This window comes from Camellia sinensis, chromosome 6, assembly GCF_055761805.1.
Source record: "Camellia sinensis isolate YWXY chromosome 6, ASM5576180v1, whole genome shotgun sequence".
NCBI lineage: Eukaryota > Viridiplantae > Streptophyta > Magnoliopsida > Ericales > Theaceae > Camellia > Camellia sinensis.
The window spans coordinates 145710250-145726582 of record NC_138966.1 but is presented as its reverse complement, the minus strand read 5'-3'; the positions used below and the strand labels follow the sequence as shown (position 1 = coordinate 145726582).

Here is a 16333-nt window from a genome sequence, read left to right as displayed (position 1 = left end):
AAGTTTTTTCAATAAAAAGAAAAAAACAAAAAACAAATAAAACATATAAATTCAAGATCCATATACTCAAAAGCCAAATTGATGAACTCATCATTTGTATTTTTCTTTGAATTGCTAGAGACTCTCAATTCAAAATTTTAATTTTCACACATAAGAAAGTTGGGTTTTGTATAATTAAGTTAGTGAGAAATCAAAGATTGGCACGTAACTTGACATGTGATAATCTTATTATTTATTTGAGTTAAAATTTTGGTTTTATATAAAGATGTTTGAGTGTTTGTGTTCATCCTTTTCACCCTTTTTAACTGTATTAGTAGGAGAGTTTTTTTTTTTTTTTAAAATAAAAATAAATAAATAAATAAAAACTGTAAACTTATATGTTAGAATTTTCTCTTATAGTATGTGATACTATCTTTATGTTGTAGCATACTTCCATGAAACTAGTACGTTTTTAGCTAGTTTTGACTTGCTTCTTTTTATGATGTTATTAGACTAATGACTTTTATCATATTGGCTCTTTCATCTTATTTTTCTTTAATTTTTTTTTCTTTTTTTTGTTGTTGTTGTTGTTGTCTTCTCATGTAGTAAATAGTTTTATCACTTTCGATTTGTTATTTCTTGATTTATATCTTGTATTTACATGTTTTACATCTATTTTTAGATTAATTATCAAATAAGAATTATGTTAAATAAAAACTATCCATATGGTTAGACTAACAAATTTCCATCTAGACTAAATAAAAATTATCTTCGAATAATAGTGTTTATCATTGAGATCTATAACCGAGTGAGGACTTCTAAAAGTAATAAAACCCTTCTTGGATCTTTAGTTTCTTTGAAACATTGTTAATCCAGTTGGGGAGAATGGCAAACTTAAAAACTCAATGTCCACACCTTACTAAGGGAAAGCTCAACAAGGCTTGAAATTTCATGATTAGTTAAAAAGCAAGGAAATTGTCCCTAGTCCACATTTGTGAATAGTCTAATTAGGTCAGATGATCCAATCATTTTATTTGTAGGTCATTCTATATAGATCATTAAAAAATAAGATTAATTACTTACAGGTCCTGTTACAAGGACTTGTGCACTATTAAGTTCCATAAGTAGTTGTATAGATCAAAAACCCTGAAAACTAATAATTAGTGATGTTTTTCTAAATCTGTCGCTAAAAAATGTTAACTAGTGAGGTTTCGCAATAAAATTTTTAAACTCTTATTAAAAATTAACAATTAGTGACACTTTTTATACAAAATGTTGCTAAAAAAATAAAAAAAAGTAGGAGTTTGTTTCAGTAATTAAAAGTGAATAGAACTTCTTAGTGCATCAAAAAGTCAAGAGAGCTTATTGGTTGTTAAACCCACTAAACCTAACCCACTACTACCTACCACACACACTCACCTCCTCACCTAACCTACCACTACCACCTCCACTTCATCCCCTACCACTTCACCTACTACCTTCTTCTCTTCTATATATTTGATCATTGTAAACATAACAAAATATCAATATATACATCAATCTTGTAATATATACACATCAATCAATAATACATACTTTTAACATGGTATCAGAGCAAGGTTAAAAACCTATTCATTTTGCTTCACCGGCGGGCGGCAGCCTCAACTTGGCCGCCCGCCGGACCTCTACACATACCCAGACTGTAACTTCATCTTCCTCTCTCTAGCCATCTCTCTCTCTCTCTAGAGACCAAAGAACACACACCACTCAACAGAGGGACATCACACACATATTCAGACATGCAACGCCACCTTTGCCACGTCAATGGTGCCGCCGCTGCACCCGAGTTCGTCCCTCGCAGCAACTCATCTTCTTCCTCCTCTTCTTCTTCGCCTCGGGCCACCGAGGTGACTTGGTCCCAACCCTGCTTTCCATGTCCCGATTGCGGTGCCGGTTCAGTACCCTCATCATGTTCCGGTTCAGTATCGTCCTCATCATCACCACCGTTTGCTCTCCACCGGGAGCTCCATCAGAGACTGCGTCGCCGCTTTCATCTCCGCCATCAACTCCGGTGAGACGCCGTGGTTGATGATCCTGCAACATCCTCACTCCCTGCATGCTTCTACTATTTTCTCTGATTTTCCTACAGAATCTTCTTTCATATCAAATACCGGGATACAAATACTACCCATATTTGAGAGCCATGTTTGTTCTTTCTCTCTCTCTATGAGAGCCATGTTTGTTTAAAAGCAAAAACACAAAAACAAGTGTGAGTGGATCTGACACTCCACTTCCTTTTCCTTTCCTCACCAAACCAGCTTTCTCACTCTCGGCACCAACCCACACACCATACATTCACACCCCCAAAACAAAGACATAATCATCATGCTGCCATACCCCATCCTCTAAAATAATAATTCTCCACACACTCCCACTTTGTCCCATTCTTTTTATTATTATTATATATATATATATATATATTTTTTTTCTTTTTCATCCCACTGTTTCAGAACCATTAACCGTCTGTTCCCACTCCAACCTTTATTCTTTTTCTTCATCATTTTATATTCATCATCCCCACACTCATCATTTCATCACCATCCCCTTATTTATTTATTTCTTTTTATTTTTTCGAATCCCTTCTTTTCACAACCAAAAAAAAAAAAAAAAAAAAAAAAACAAACAAACAAACATTTACAAATTTGCACAACAACCCCTATTTTATTCATCTCAGGGATCCACCCCGATCACAATTTTTACACCGAAAAAAAAAAAAAAAAAAACAACAACAACAACACAAGCTTTGTTTTCTTTTCTGCAGCGGCCATACATCGACCTCACTTCTTCTCTATTCTGCCGCCGGTCTTTTCTTTTTGCCTCCGTCCTGGGCGGCCCTTGACGGTGTTGCCTCCGTGTTTCCCACTCCACTGGGCACGATCACTACTCCCTGCTCCTCCACTGCAGCATATGGCGGCCCTCCAAATCGGAACATCACGGTAGCCTTCCGCTTCAGCTATCATGTATAAGTCGCTCATGGCGCACTCCCTAAGTCGGAACATCACGGTAGCCTTCCGCTTCAGCTCCTTGTTTTCTGCCCTTAGCACGCTTATCTCTGCTCGCGCATCCTTATACATGCGTTGGAGCAGAGCTAGCTGGGAGTTTAATTGCTGCACCTCATTTGTCCTACTCTGCAGCCGGTGCGACAAGTTTGTGACCGCCGTCATGGACTCCACACATGCCTTCAAAGTATACTGATTAGCCTCCACATCCGTTTGCACTGCCATTTTTTGCTCCACCGACTGCATCGGAAAGTTCAACGGAGCAAACCCAGTGGTGTTTGGTTGAGGTTCATGGGACACCGCACCAGTTCTCTCTCCTGTGGACTCGTTGAGATCGGGAAAGAGAGTGAGCAGCCCACGGGACGACGAAGCCATTTTCTCTCGCAACAGAGTGTTACAGACTCTCTCTCTCAGCACAACAGTGTTACAGCCTCTCTCTCTCAGCACAACGCAGAATTCTTCAGAGGTTTCTCTCAGTTTCTTGTCTCAGCCTCTGCCTCGGCCTCAGCTCCGTCTTGGTTAAATAGCCGAGGCAGCCACGCGCATCGCGCGCCTCTTCTCGCCGACAAACTGGCACGCCTTTTCATGGCACGCCTTTTGATGCATTCGGGCACGCCTTTTGATGGCACGCCTTTTGAGGGTGCGGGCACACCTTTTGAGGGCACGACTTTTGAGGGCTCGATATCTACATCCATGTATATTTTTTGGGCAGCCTATATACACACTCATACAGTGTCTTTTACACCGGTCAGCTTTATCAATCCCTTTGTTTCAACCTCAAATAGGTTTCTATCTTCACACCTATTTGAGTTTGAGGGGGGGTTATACCAGTATCATGTATAAGTCGCTCATGGCGCACTCCCTAAGTCGCCTCCTCGGTGCACCACTACAGCTTCTACAACGGTCCGACATGACCCCATAAACTGTCTTCTACAACGGTCCGACATGACCCCGTAAACTGTCCTGCTACATCGGTCCGACATGACCCCGTAAACTGTCTTCTCCAACGGTCCGACATGACCCCGTAAACTGTCTTCAACAACGGTCCGACATGACCCCGTAAACTGTCTGCTCCAACGGTCCGACATGACCCCATAAACTGTCTTCTACATCGGTCTGACACGACCACACAGTGTCTTCTACAACGGTCCGACATGACCCCGTAAACTGTCTTCTACAACGGTCCGACATGACCCCGTAAACTGTCCTGCTACATCGGTCCAACATGACCCCGTAAACTGTCTACTCCAACGGTCCGACATGACCCCATAAACTGTCTTCTACATCTGACACGACCACACAGTGTCTGCTTCAACGGTCCGACATGACCCCGTAAACTGTCTGCTACAACGGTCTGACACGACCATACCGTGTCTCCTATCCTGTTTTATTTTATTTATCAGTTTATTTTTCTGTTTTGTAACTCTCTCCAAACTCAAGTTGGTTTGTGTCTAACCTCCTTGAGTTTGAGGGGGGCTGTTAAACCCACTAAACCTAACCCACTACTACCTACCACACACACTCACCTCCTCACCTAACCTACCACTACCACCTCCACTTCATCCCCTACCACTTCACCTACTACCTTCTTCTCTTCTATATATTTGATCATTGTAAACATAACAAAATATCAATATATACATCAATCTTGTAATATATACACATCAATCAATAATACATACTTTTAACATTGGTAAACCCTTGTTCCTACTAAAACTTTTCAATTATTCCCCCTTAACAAATAAATATATATGTTGCTTTAGTAGTCATAGTCATATTATTTCGTCATATTTGCCTTACAAAAATTGACAATCTATTTGTAAAATTATACTTATTATCTATTTCTTTGAAGGCAAATATGATGAAAAAAAAGTCACTACAAATATGAACCCGTGAATGACACATAAAAATCTCTAAATTAAATAGATCAAATTATTAGAGTGAGACACGTGATGGATTTCATGAACCCAATTGAACTGCCAAGCCTACAAATACGAATTGAAGACAATAATAAAAGGAAAATGGTTTTTCAGAAAAAATAAGTAAATACTTAAAGATATTTGAGTGTTTGATAATATAGTTGATGATCCTCATTAACAAAATAAGGTGCACGTTGGCTTCTGCAAAAGTTTTTTCAAATATATATATACTCAAAAGTCAAATTGATGAATTCATCATATGTTGGTTTTTTTTTTTTTAAATTGCTAGAGACTTTCAATTTATTTATTTTTATTTTTTTTTCACAATGATATAGTAAGAAAATTGAGTTTTATATAATTAAGTTTGTGGAAATAAAAAATTGACATGTGACAATCTTTTTACTTGAGTTAAAATTTTGGAATCGTTTGAAAAATGACTTTTTAAGTTATTTTTTGACATTTTAACTAAAATATGAGGTGAAAAAACTAATATATTAAGGAATGACTTCTTTTTTTATTTTTTTATTATTTTTTTTAACTTTTAAGAAAAAATTGTGTAAAAAGTAAGGTGAGTTTTTTTTATTTTTTATATGAATTGAAATTTTTGAAATTTTTAAAATTTTTAACTAAAATTTTTAATTGTCAAACGAATCCTTATTATCAGTTGAAATCTGAAATTCATGAAGACATATGGAAGATAGGATTTATATCTCAAAATCATGTCTCAATAAGCATGATTAGTATTAATTCAAAATTAAACGGATCAAATTATCAGAGTAATACACATGGTGGATTTCACGAACCCAATTGAATTGCTAAGCCTACAAATATGAATTGGAGACAATAATAAAGGAAAAATGATTATAAAAAAAGAATCTAAATACTAAAAGATATTTGAGTGTTTGAGTTATAATATATGATGATCCTCCTCACTAGCAAAATCAATATGCCCTACAACATCCTTATCACTTCTGCGCAAGTTGGCTTCTGCAAAAGTTTTTTCAAAAAATATATACAAATTCAAGATCCATATACTCAAAAGTCAAATTGATGAATTCATCATTTGTTGTTGTTGTTTTTTTTTTAACTGCTACAACAGACTTTCAATTTAAAATTTTTAATTTTTCCACAATAATATAGTAAAACAGTTGAGTTTTTATATAATTAAATTTGTAAGAAATAAAAAATTGACATGTAACTTAACATGTGACAATCTTTTCACTTGAGTTAAATTTTGGGATCGTTTGAAAAATGACTTTTTAAGTAATTTTTTGACTTTTTAATTAAAATAATATGAAGTGAAAGGTGAAAGGTGAAAGGTAAGGTAAGGTGAATGGAAAGGATTTTAACTAAAATTTTGAGATCGTTTGAGAAATGGCTTTTTTTACTTTTTATGAAAAAAATGTGTAAAAGGTAAGGTGAAGTATTTCTTTAAATTTTTTTGTATGAATTGAAATTTTTTTTTTATAAATTTTTTGACTTTTTAATTAAAATTTTTAATTGTCAAACCGCCGCTTATTATCAGTTGAATTCTGAAATTCATGAAGATAAATGGAAGATAAGATTTATATCTCAAAATCATGATTAGTATTAACTCAAAATTGTAGGGAAAAGGAGAGGAACCTTGTGGTAGAAGATTCTTGACAGCCTTGGGCATGGGAGTGAGTGTTTGGCAACACCGAGTGCCAGTAAGCTTGGGGAGACAGAGCTGCATGGCTTGCCACGTGTGTCAGCGGAGGGAAAATAAAAACTTTATCAATAATGTTACAAATTTAAAAATTTATTTAGAAATATCATTGTGTGGTTGAGATTTATCTAAGGTCTCGTTTGACAAGTTAATATTTTAGTCAAAAAGTCAAAAAGTTATCAAAAAAGTCAAAAAGCTTATAACCAATTTCACAAAGTCAAAGATTCTATTTTCTCTCTATTTTTTGCATATCTTTTCGTAAAAAGTCAAAAAGTCACCCCAAACATACTAGTATTTTTTACCTCATATTTTAGTCAAAAAATTAAAAAGTTAGTAAATAGTTTATTCCCAAATGAGACCTAAGTCATGAATCTCACAAAACAATAAATCAAATCTCAACCATACACTTGTGTTCTGGACAGTTTTCGTGGCAATTTTTTTTTGAGTCCTTAGCTTTAGGGTTGGTTTGAGATGATCTAAATAAGTGTACTTTTTGACTTTTTATGAAATATGGGTTGAGTATGGATTGGGTTTAAAGTGATGTGTTAGAGAGGTGATGTGACTTAAATAAGATGATATGATTTAAATAAGATAGTGACTTTTTGACTATTTTAGATCATGCCCAACAAGGCCTGAATTTTATTAGCCTGTCATATAATTTGTTTGATGAGAATCAAATAAGTGGTGGAAAATGAAAATGGTGAAAAGTGAAGTGAAAGACAAAAAAAATATTGTATGAATTTGATTAAAGATAAAAAAATTTGCAAGGAAAAAATGAGAAAATATAAATTCTAATTATAAGTAAGTACTTTCATAATAATAATTTTTTTATATATATATTTGCTTGTGTTTTTTTTTTTTTGGGTAAGAAACTATAAGTTTAGTAGTTACTATGTTATTATGAATTTTGCTAAAAAATTGTAAACAGAAATTACAAATATCATTCCCTCAACTTTTAAATTGTCCATTTTTTTCAATTTTTTCAATTTATCCATATTTTATAAATTGTAAATAATAGTTGCAATAAACTCTCTAACATAAATTTTAAAATAAAAAAATTATAATCAGCCGTAAAATAAATTGTATTATATCCATTACGTTTGCCAAATTTGTGAATCAAAAAACTGTGTGGGTAATTTTCTGACCACACTGCCCGCCTAGTAATCAGCTGGAGAGCACCGGTAGAATAGATGGCTTCAGCAAACCTGTAACAGAAAGAAAAGGCTCGGGCGGTGGCTCTTCCACCCGGGGGCACTCCGACGATCAAGTCAGTATATCTCTCAAAGATAATCAAGTGCTAAACTCAGAAGATTGAGTATAAAACTGTGTACCTTAGACCAACGGGGGTGCCTTTCTTTTATAGTTTACTCAATCCAAGTCCTACTAGAAGCTTGACTTCTATGGACTCCAATTCAATACTGACTTTGGACTCTTCAAGAGATAAAGATAAACTCCCTAAGAGCTTTATCCTTATCTTTAGTAAAGTCTTCTCTTTTCTCTAGGACTCCTGTCCCTTATCCGCTTATCTCGGATTCCGATATCTTTGGAGATAACCTCGGCATAACTACCACGACACGTGGCACCTCGGCTGACACCACGTGTTGGTATACAGAAAATACATCCCCACAACTGCCCCCTAGGTTCTATTACCTCGGCATTTTGAGGTGATGGAACCTATACCTGTATTTTCTTCCAATACCTCAGCGTGAGAACTCTTCGGCCGAGATCATTCATTTTAGGCCGACATGCCTTCATCAGAGAACAAGAACCCAAATGAACTCCTCCACACACATGAGCTGTCGTGCACCTCTTCTCAACCGTTCCCCCTATGTGTTCTATCTTCATTGGTCCGTGTCTGTGACGCGCTTGTAAGCCGTCTTTCATCCGTCTGCGCCGTCTGACGCACGCGTTCCTCCAGGAGCAATAAATGCCGTGCTTTGCCGCCGTTTCAAGTTTTTGATAAAACTTTACTCTCTTCTTCATTTCTTTACTTTTGCGCTTGATTTTCTAGTTTTCTCTCTCTCTGAAACTTTTCCCAAATCCGCCATTGTTCTAGCTTCAAGCTCTGCAACCGTCCTCATTCTTCCACTTCAGCGAGGGTTTCGCCGTTTCGTCGTGTCTGCAACCGTTGCCTTACTTCGGCGACTTTCATCCCGGCTTTATTTGTTCTGGTAAGCCTCTTTCCTCTCTTTCCCAATTTCTTCTATGTGCTTTTGTTTACTTACTGCCATGATTCTATTCCATGATTTCGTTCATATTTTGAACACTTGCATTGTTTCAACACTTTCTTGCCACTGTTCTTGACCTTTTACTTCTGTATTCTTCATGTTCTTGATAGCCCATCCCTGTTCTTGTTTCTGAAATTTCGCCTTTGTTTTCTGTTTTTTGTGTCTTTGCCAGATCTCTGCCCTCTTTCAATCTTTACCCCCATAGTTTTAGATTTGGGATTTGTCTATAGAATCTGTCAATTCTTAGGAAAAAGCTGAAACAATCCTTACCAGTATATACCTAGGGTTTCGCCGAGGTCCCGATAATCCCGTAAGAGCACATTCTTTTTGAAACCTAGCCCACTGTCTTTAGGCCGACGTTATGGGTATGTGGAGACATAGGGTAGACACCCCGACCAAACTTGAGTACTTTAGGCAAGAGTTTTCTATTCCTGCCGATGTCCACCTGAGGCCAGCTGAAGAAAATGACTCTATCATGCCCACAGATGATTTAATGCCCTTTCCTATAGTAGCTTTTACTGAGTGCGGACTCCGGCTCCCACTTAACATTCTCTTTCGCGAAATTCTTCACTTTTACAAGTTGAACCCCATGCAACTTGCCATAAACTCTTATCGAGTGATCAATGGCATCATAGCTTTAGCTAGGCAAGAGAACGCTAGGATCACCCTGGCCGACATTCAGTACTGTTATACCATGTGCCCCCTTAGCTTGAAGGAAAAAGGCTTCGTTTATTATCTTAAGCCGAGGTCGACAGAATACAAAATCGTAGCTGACCTCCCAGACTCCAACAAGGGGGCTGGAGATGACTACGTTATTGCTTCGGGAAATTGGGAGTTTGGCGCAGACGAGGACGCCCATCTCTACCCTTTTCCCCGATCAATTAAAGAGGGTAAGGGTAAGAGCCCAGTATCAATACTTTAGTTATTTCTGTTCAAGTCTTCAATATTTTATCTTGTTTCTAATGTTTGTTTCTTCTTGCAAACGTTCGTAAGTTACCAAAAAACTTTCGCCAATCCTACGTCCCCAGCAGAGACTTAAAGAGGGTCCTAGATCTTCCAATCCAAAAGCACAAGGCTCCACTGGTGCTGAATTTCATTCCGACGTACAAGTCTACACTGCCCGACGTTCCCAAACGAAAGAAGAAAAGCCTTTGTCCTCCTACTGCCTCAACTCAAACTGCCTCTACATAACGAACAGATCAGGAGTCAACATCTGATCCAACCAATCAACCATCTACCATCTACCTTGGCCCCATACTTAATCCCAATACCAGAAAGAAAACGTCGGCGACGACTTGTCAAAACTGCTGAGATGGGTCGCCCGAAGCCTGTTGCTGTAGATCTCTTAGCCGACCTACCTGCCGACGTTGATGCTGTTCCAGCTCAATCCATGCCCCCACCAAAGCCAAAAAGGATCAAAAAGGCTCAGCCCAAGGCTAAAGCTACTGAGGTTGAGGCTGAGGATGCTCTGCCCACCTCACAATTGGCTGAGAGTAGAAAGAGTGCTTCTGCTTCTGCCAAGAGGTTTGCTGAGGCCCAGCCGTCAGAGTCCACTCAATCGAAGAAGCCGAGGTTATCGTCTGCGACGACCTCGGGTTCCAAAGTACCAAGAGTCCCCTAGGTGCTTGAAATCACCCTGGAGGATAAGCCTGTTCTAGCTTCTGACAGTGCCGAAGACATAAACGTCGGCGTGGCACTCAGTACTGCTGTTCTTCTTCCTGGTGATCTTGAGCGAAATGCCAAGATGAGCGAGTACGAGAACTACGCCCTCATGCTCCAACGCTCTGTACAAGTAAGTTCCCCCATTTGGTAACTTGTCTTTTTGTCCCTTTTTCTATACTTGCAAGGTTTGTGTAATAACTTTTCCCTTGGGTTCTTTCAGGCCATTCAACATGCCCATTCTCTCTCCATGCAAGCTTTTAAAACAAGGGAGAAGTTGGCTGATATGAGGCGGGAGGTTTCTGCCTTGAAAAAGGAAAACAAAACTGTTCTAACTAAGATGAAGAAGCTGGAAGATCAGGCCGAGGCTGCCACTAAGGCCCAACAGATGGCCGAAGAAAAAACGGAGTCTGCTGAGGTTATCAGAAAAGTTGCCGAGGCTGAGAAAAAAGAGGCCGAGGTAAAAAAGGCCTAAGCCGAAAAAGAGCTTCAGAAGGCTCTGGTCACCAAAAAAGCCGAAATCAAGGAAGCTGATGAGAAGGCTTACGCCCAGGGCATGACCGACGTTACTGAGGAATATAAACTTCAAGTCAGGTAGGCATGCAACAGGGGCTTCTCTCTTGGTTGGATGGCCCTTGCCAAGAAGCTTAACATTCCTGACGATTCGCCACTGCGCAAAGCCGACGATATTCTTCTTCCATTTCCTCCACCTCCAAGCCATGCTGAAGATGAATCTGAGTCTGAATCTAAGGATGAGGATAAGGATGATGATGAAACTTTGGTAAGGAAGCCCAAGGATACCAGTGTGACCAAGTCACCTCCTCAGGAGGATCAAGTCCTAGACATGACTCATGAGGAGGACGAGGAGGTTATCAAGGAGACCACTCTTAGGCAAGCATCATCTGATGTTCCTCAAATCGGCAAGAGCATTGATGAAACCCTTGCTGAGATCGACGCCGAGATTGCTGCAGATAAGGAAGCCGAGGTATCTCTTCAGGAGACCTCTGAAGTTCAGATCCAGCCCGATACTGATATTGAGAAGTCTTAACTTTCATGTCTTTTCTTTTGTACCCTTGTACTTTGTTTTGTTTTCTGGACAATGTAAGCTTCCTCTCATGGCCGATGTGCCTTTCTTTGTTACTTCGAAACAATTTACTTCTGGTAGGCCGTAGTGCCTTCTTTTGTATACAATTGCAACTGTTTTTCTATGGATGCTGTAATCTTTTAATTTCTCTTGATTTTCTTCTGCATGGTTCTATACTTAGAATATTTTGTATGTCTTTCATATCTTGCCACCTTTGTGCAATCTTCTCGGGTTTATATACTTCAGGTATAATAACTACAAAACTTTTACTTCGGCAAGATACTGGCCTGCGAACTTTTCATAAGTTTCAACAAGTGTAAAACATATACTATTCAATGTTCACTTTGCAGACTTTTTCTCAAGTTTCAACAAGTATTTAAACAGTGATCTCGGTCTAACCTACTTGTAAATTGCTGCAAATTTCAACAAGTGTTAACATATACTGTAAATTTTTCTCAAGTTATAACAATGATCTGCTTGCAAATTGCTACAAATTTTAACAATATACTTCGCTTTTTACCTCAACCTGTAAATTGCTACAAATTTCAATAGATGATCGCATGTCGGCTTAACATTATCTTGTAAATTGCTACAAATTTCAACAAGTGAATTAAGGAATAATCTCGGCTTAACTTCGACTTGTAAATTGCTACAAATTTCAACAAGTGATGATAAGAAATCAGCTTAATTCCAACTTGTAAATTGCTACAAATTTCAACAAGTGAATTAAGGAATAATCTCGGCTTAACTTCGACTTGTAAATTGTTACAAATTTCAACAAGTGAAGATAAGGAATCAGCTTATTTCCAACTTGTAAATTGCTACAAATTTCAACAAGTGAATTAAGGAATAATCTCGGCTTAACTTCGACTTGTAAATTGCTACAAATTTCAAAAAGTAAAGATAAGGAATCAGTTTAATTCCAACTTGTAAATTGCTATAAATTTCTACAAGTGAATTAAGGAATAATCTTGGCTTAACTTCGACTTGTAAATTGTTACAAATTTCAAAAAGTGAAGATAAGGAATCAGTTTAATTTCAACTTGTAAATTGCTACAAATTTCAACAAGTGAATTAAGGAATAATCTCGGCTTAGCTTCGACTTGTAAATTGTTACAAATTTCAAAAAGTGAAGATAAGGAATCAGCTTAATTCCAACTTGTAAATTGCTACAAATTTCAACAAGTGAATTAAGGAATAATCTCGGCTTAACTTCGACTTGTAAATTGCTACAAATTTCAACAAGTGAAGATAAGGAATCAGCTTAATTCCAACTTGTAAATTGCTACAAATTTCAACAAGTGAATTAAGGAATAATCTCGGCTTAACTTCGACTTGTAAATTGCTACAAATTTCAAAAAGTGAAGATAAGGAATCAGCTTAATTCCAACTTGTAAATTGCTACAAATTTCAACAAGTGAATTAAGTGTCTCTGTCTTCTCTCTGCCCCCAATGTGAACCTGAGTTCTACTTGGGTTCTCATTATTCATGTCTTCAAAAACACAAATATGTAACTTTATCAAATATATGTGTTTTAAGAAAAGGAAAAAAATTTTATTAATGACATCGACCAAAAATATTGCATATCTAATGATAGAAGAATTTCAAATTACAAGTGTTCCAAGGTCTTGGCAGTGCTTTACCCTCGTTATCTTCTAGCCGATAAGTTCCATTGCCTAATACCGAAGTAATTCTGTAGGGTCCTTCCCAGTTTGGGCCAAGCTTGCCCTCTCTGGGATCTTTCTTGTTGCCGACGACTTTTCTCAGGACTAGGTCGCCGACTTGAAAATCTCTTGGATTGACCTTCTTGTTGTAAGTTCTGGCAAGCTGTTGCTGGTATACTGCGAGCTGAATTGCAGCTTTCTCTCTTCGTTCTTCCAAAAGATCCAGATCTCCGGCTAAGAGTATGTCATTGGTGCCATTCTCTACTCCCTGGGTTCTGATTCCTGGGATGCCGATCTCCAATGGGATGACTGCTTCTGTGCCATAAGCCATGGCAAAGGGGGATTCCCCTGTTGATCTTCTCGGCGTAGTCCGATATGCCCAAAGGACGTTGGGCAACTCATCTACCCACTTCCCTTTTGCTGCCTGCAGTCTCTTCTTTATTCCATCCAATATTACTTTGTTGGATGCTTCTGCTTGCCCATTACTTTGGGGAAAACTTGGTGTTGAAAAGTAATTCTTGATCTTGAATTTCGCACAAAAGTTTTTGATGAGTTTGCTGTCAAACTATGTTCCGTTGTCGGTAACAATCGCTCTTGGAATGCCAAATCTGGTGATGATGTTTCTCCATATAAAGTTCTTGACGTCCACATCTCGGATTTTGGCAAGAGGTTCTGCCTCTATCCACTTCGTAAAGTAATCTGTTGCTACCAGCAAGTATTTTCTCTACCCAGTTGCCTGGGGGAGTTGCCCAACAAGATCCATGCCCCATTGGGCAAACGGCCAAGGGCTGGATACTGGGTTCTGGTCAGCAGCTGGCTGATGTATTAAAGGTGCAAACCTTTGGCATTGTTCACACTTCTTCACGTAAACTTCAGCATCCTTTTGCATGTAGGGCCACCAATACCCCTGGGTAATGGCTCTGTGGGCTAATGATCTGCCCCCAGCATGGCTTCCACAAATTCCTTCATGAATTTCATATAGGAAATCTTCAACCTGCAAAGGGTGTACGCACCTTAAAAGTGGTCCAGTGAAGGACCTTCTGTAGAGGTGTCCATCTTCTGTCAGACAGAATCTTGCCGATTTCAGTCTGACTTTGTGTGCCTCCTTACGATCTTCTGGCAGCTTTCCTTCTTTCAGGAATGCAACAATTGCATCCATCCAACTTGGCCCCATGTCCACACACATTGCTTGCTGCTTTGTGCTCTCTGGTTCAACGCTTGGGCCCGACATATAGTCGATCATAATCGTTCTTGTTTTTCCAGTCTGCATTGAACTTGCCAGGTTAGCCAACGCGTCGGCGTGGGTGTTGTCATCTCGGCTAACTTGGAGTAGTTGGCGGTTCTGAAATAGGGCTGCCAATCTGATGACCTCTTTTGCATATGCCGACATTCTTTCGTCCCTGGCTGCAAATTCACCTATTGACTGGTTAACAATAAGTTGTGAATCACAAAAAACTATTACCTCATCTGCTTCTGCTGCTGCTGCCAGTTTTAGCCCTGCAATTAATGCTTCGTATTCTACTTCATTATTTGAGGCCTTGAACCCTAAACGGATGGACTGTTCTATTATTTCTCCATCTGGAGATATCAGCAGTACTCCTGCCCCCGCTCTTTGTCGGTTCGAACTTCCATCGACGAATAGTCTGAATGAGTCGCCGATGTAGATACTGTAGGGTCTGAGTTTTTCCTTCTTTTGCTCTTTTGCCTTTGGCTGGGATTCTCCTTGCTTGCTGGGACAATGCTCATCCTGGCTCAACGGAGCCCGATGTTCGATGGTTTTGGGGGTGAATTCTGCCACGAAGTCGGCCAAAACTTGGCCTTTAACTGTTGTTCTTGGCCTGAACTCCAGGTCATACTGACCTAGGGCTACGGCCCATCTTGCTATCCTTCCTGTTAAGTCTCCTTGTTGTAACAAGGATTTCAGTGGATGCTCTGTTAAGACCACAATCTTGTGCGCCTGAAAGTAATGGTTCAACTTCTTTGAAGCCATTACTAAGGCTAGCATTAATTTCTCCAGTGGCAGATACCTTGTTTCTGCATCGGCCAAGGTTTTACTTACATAATAAACAGCCTTTTGCTCCCCCTTTTCTTCTCGGATTAGTACTGCACTGACTGCGTGTTCTGAAACTGCCAAGTACAAAAACAGTTCTTCCCCTGGTTCTGGATTGGAAAGAACCGGAGGTGTGGTCAAGTACTTCTTTAGGTCGGTTAAAGCGGCTTCGCATTCTTCTGTCCACAGAAAGTCTGTGGCTTTTTTCACCAAGTTGAAGAAGGGTCTGCATTTATCTGAGCTTCTGCTGATGAATCTGTTTAGGGCTACGGCCCTTCCAGTAAGCATCTGAACCTGTTTTGCCGACGTTGGGCTCTTCAGCTCTAGGATGGCCTTGATTTGGTCTGGGCTGGCCTCAATGCCTTTTCTTGTTACCAGATACCCTAAAAACTTACCTGATCCAACTCTAAACGCGCACTTGGATGCGTTGAGTCGGAGCTAGTATGTTTTAAGTATATCAAAGACTTCTTTTAGGTCGGCAAGATGACTCTTAGATTCCCTGGTCTTTACGGCCATGTCATCGATGTAGACTTCTACCGTTTTGCCAATCAGGTGCTTGAACATCTTTGTTACTAACCTTTGGTAGGTTGCTCCTGCGTTTTTCAACCCAAAAGGCATTACCTTGTAATAGTACAGGCCTTTAGGGGTGATGAACGCGATCTTCTCCTCGTTTGGAGGGTATATGGCAATCTGGTGGTACCCCCTGTATGCATCCAAAAAACTCATCCTTTCGTGCCCTGAAGTTGCATCTACTAGCTGGTCAATCTTGGGCAGAGGAAAGCTGTCTTTGGGGCAGGCTTTGTTGAGGTTGGTAAAGTCTACACAAACCCTCCATTTGCCGTTCTTTTTTTCACTACTACTGTGTTGGACAGCCATGTCGGGTAGTGGACTTCTCGGATGGCCCTGGCCTCCAGAAGTCTATCAACTTCTTCTTCTACTGCTTCGACGTGCATTAACGTCGGTCTTCTGGCTCGTTGAATCACAGGTTTTGCCGACCTGTCGACATTCAGTCTGTGGCAAGTGAC

General features: G+C 39.2%; 2 protein-coding genes across 2 annotated transcripts in view; both read right to left on the bottom strand.

The window, feature by feature from the left end:
• LOC114267893 (BURP domain protein RD22) overlaps nt 1–6673 on the bottom strand; it is a 30691-nt gene extending 24018 nt beyond the window's left edge. Inside the window, exons 1-2 of the mRNA XM_082875022.1 lie at nt 6560–6673; nt 5870–5923 (exon numbers count right to left, since the gene is read on the bottom strand). The gene's annotated coding sequence lies outside the window, so the exon portion shown is untranslated. The remainder of the gene's footprint in view (nt 1–5869; nt 5924–6559) is intronic.
• LOC114267892 (BURP domain-containing protein 6) overlaps nt 1–16333 on the bottom strand; it is a 103724-nt gene that overhangs the window by 83713 nt on the left and 3678 nt on the right. The gene's annotated exons all lie outside the window — the stretch shown is intronic.